We start from the raw sequence: 3,745 nt of genomic DNA, 5'->3' as shown, positions 1-3,745 counted from the left end.
CAAAACCGCCTCCACTTCCAGCGTTCGCGGACTCCAGGAGCTCCAGACCTGGGGTCGTGGTGAGATTCTTTGATTGATTGTGTGATGGTGGCTGAGTTGCAAGCAAACAGGTTTCATCACCTTAAATTGCTTTGAACAAATTAACCTGTATTCCCTTACAAAGATGGACAGCCCATCGTGTGAACTATAGATTTTCTGAACAAATTTATATTGGATTCATAGTGGTGTCATGCACGCAGACGCCTCCGAGTTCCCCTAAGTTCTTAGAGGACTGCTTTGCCTTTTGATCTGAGAATTGCAAAGTTCCCTAAAGAATGACATTTGTGGATAAGCGCAAACTTAAGAGAGAGCGATTGGACAGAATTTGTGTAGGAATTCGCCTCCAGATCATGAAAGGCCCCCTGCACCCCCGCCCTGTGGTGGCGCTGCTGGACGGCCGCGACCGCATTGTGGACATGCCCATCCTGAAGGACCTGGCCACCGTGGCCTTCTGTGACGTGCAGTCCACGCAGGAGATCCACGAGAAGGTTCTAAACGGAGCCGTGGGCGCCATGATGTACCACACCATAACCCCCACCAGGGAGGACCTGGCAAATTTCAAGGCCCTGAGAGTGATCGTGCGGGTGGGCAGCGGCTACGACAAAGTGAACCTCAAGGCTGCTGGCGAGCTCGGAATTTCTGTGTGCAACATCCCGTCCGCAGCCGTGGAAGAGACAGCCTACTCCACTATCTGCCACATCCTCAACATGCACCAGAGGAACACATGTTTGTAACAGGCACTGTGGGAAGGCAAGCGGGTTCAGAGCGTGGAGCAGACCTGCGAGGTGGCCTCGGGAGTGGCCCGCGTTCGTGGGGAGACGCTGGGCCTCATCGGCTACGGTCGCACGCAGCAGGCTTTTGCAGTTCCAGCCACCGCCTTTGGATTCAGCGTCATATTTTATTACCCCTACTTGCAGGATGGAATCGAGCTGTTCCTGGGCGTGCAGAGGGTCTACACACAGCAGGAATTGCTGTATCAGAGAGACTGCGTCTCCTTGCCCTGCAGTCTCAGCGAACATAAACACCACCTCATCAATGACTTTACCATAAAGCAGATGAGGCAGGGAGCATTCCTTGTGAACACAGCCCGTTGTGGCCTGGTGGATGAGAAAGCCTTAGCACAGGCCCTCAAGGAGGGCAAGATACGAGGGGCAGCCCTCGACGTGAATGAGTCGTAGAACTTTAGCTTGGCTCAGGGTCCATTGAAGATGTCCCGAATCTCATCTGCACTCCTCACACTGCCTGCTACAGCGAGCAGGCGTCACTGGAGATGAAGGAGGCAGCTGCCACCGAGATCCTCTGAGCCATCACAGGTCTCATCCCAGGAAGCTTAAGAAACTGTGTGAACAAGCAATTCTTTGTCACATTTGTGCTTTGGTCAGTAATAGACCAGCAAGCAATTCATCCAGTCATCGTGGGCATGGCTCCAGGAGGACTTCCTGCATCCAATGAAGGGATCATCCCTGGATGCATCCCGGTGACTCACAACCTCCCGACAGTGGCACATACTTCCCAAACGCCCTCTCCCAACCAGCCCACAATCACGGGGACAATCGAGAGCACCCCAACGAGAAATATTAGAGAATGCCGGAGGTTAATCATTCTGATACACTTGGGAACAAAGACAGTGAAAAATAGATGAACTAACAGAAAAAGAATCTGACGCTCTTTTTAGCTGATTCTGGACATATACATCATTGATGTTGCAGTGTTAAAACTACAAGAGTTAGAAAACTGAAGATGTCGTCTGCTTACGGATGCTCTGAAAGAATAGGGTGTGATTTATTAACCATCAACTTCCGTTATTGTGTGTTAAGTTTTTCATCTGTGAGTCAAATCACAAAGAATAAATAGAACTTTTTCCTTTATCAGTCCCTTGGGCAGAGCAGGACTGGGACACCCTGCTCAGAATGTTGCATCAAGAATTCAAACATCAAAATAAAAACCATGAGGAGGAAATCCACATCTTGTGACTTGAGTCCCTTCAGTCTACAGGGACTGGTTACTGCTTTTTGCTAATAGGAAGATCACATTACTAGAAAATGTGGAGTAAACTGTTTGCCTGTGTTAGACATCTGCACGCATAGGATTGAAGACAGTGCCGGCTCCTGTACAGAGAAACGTCTCTCACATCTGAACTGCATACTGAGCATGTATTTAAAAGCCTCCGATAATGCAAAAAATAAAAATAAAAAATAAAGCAGTATTAAATTTCACAAGCTCTTTGTAATCGAATATATTTTCTCAGTTTCAGATGCTCTGCTATTTTATTGAGTGGGAAGTCTTGCACTAAAAGGGTTCAAGAAAAATAATATTGCATTTCCTTATGTCACAGGAAACACTTTTAATGGTAACTTATCAGATTGTCTATGAACAAACCCACTTTTTAAGACACTGATAAAATCTTCTTTTCTTCACGTATTTTATACAAGAACATTTCAGATGTAATGGATGTGACTGATTTTAAAAAATCCTATTAGATTTACATCAATTAGTTACATGTTCTATTCATAGTCTTTTGTGAATCATTGCCTTTTCGTTTAAAAATATGGCCTGTTTTGAGCCATTCATTAGGTACATTCCTGTTTTTGTGACAAAAGAAAAACTTTAAAATTGTCCCAAACAGAAAAATAATGCCTATCAGAAGTATGCTTTATTTTAGTGCGAGTTACCATTACTGTAGATGTTTATTGTAAAGATGGACATTTAGCATTCAGTGCAGTTTTCAATAAAATGTAATTAGAAAAAACTGCTTAAAGAACACAAACAGAACATAGACAACAAAATAATATTAGAAGTGATACATAAAGAAAATGAGATATCAATAAAAATATTTTTAGAAACCAACAAAAATTCTGAATCTGAGGAACACAATAACTATATTAAAATTTCAATCAACAGTCACAAAAGCAGACTAATAAAGCAGAAAAAATCACACAATTGATGACATTGTAGTTGTAAATATTGAGCCATGAAAACAAATATTTTAAACAGAATAGAGAAAAAATATGGGATGTACTGCACACCATCAAGTGGACCATTGTATTTATAAAAGGAGTCTAAGAAAAACAATATAGGAGAAAAGTAATAAAGAGGTTATTTTTAAAAAGTAGCTGAGAAATCCCCAGATGACAAGATAATTAAACAAGAAGAAATACTGCCAAATAAAATCCTTCAACTGGAATAATTTCACTTCAGGAATAAAAAAAAAAAAGCCTTTCCAAAATAAATAAAAGCTGAGTGTGTTACTAACCACTAGAACAGTCCTAAAGGAAATGTTAAAGAAAGTCTATCACATCCAAAAATGAAATGATGCTGCCCAGCATCATAAAAGCACATGAAAATGGAAAACTCTCTATTAAAGATAAATATATAAACAGGTATAAAAATCTCTATTATCATAACGATGGTGCACAAAACTTTCAAAATATTGCCATGGAGTTTAAAAAATGCAGCACAAATCTGCATAAATGTGTGTTCATAGATAATAAGAAAAGATAATATGTGATATTAACAACACAGGGGGGTATGAAAAGGTACAACTTTGCATTCAGTTGAGATATAGTTGTTATATATTGTCATAACTTTAAGATGATTTATATAGTCTTTATTTCTCAAGATGATTACCAAAAAAACCTGTAGAATGTATACAAAAGCAAATGAGAAAGAAATTGAATCACGTCACTACAAAATCAACAAACAAAAA

At 41.0% G+C, this 3,745-nt stretch overlaps 1 pseudogene; it reads left to right on the top strand.

Moving 5' to 3' along the window:
• The first annotated feature begins 314 nt into the window (after window positions 1-314).
• Window positions 315-1,620, top strand: LOC134737986 (C-terminal-binding protein 2-like; annotated as a pseudogene).
• Window positions 1,621-3,745: the final 2,125 nt, after the last annotated feature.

The sequence above is a fragment of the Pongo pygmaeus genome, chromosome 13 (genome assembly GCF_028885625.2).
Source record: "Pongo pygmaeus isolate AG05252 chromosome 13, NHGRI_mPonPyg2-v2.0_pri, whole genome shotgun sequence".
In the NCBI taxonomy this organism is placed as follows: Eukaryota; Metazoa; Chordata; class Mammalia; order Primates; family Hominidae; genus Pongo; species Pongo pygmaeus.
The sequence above is the reverse complement of the archived record's forward strand: the minus strand, read 5'-3'. Positions and strand labels throughout refer to the sequence as shown.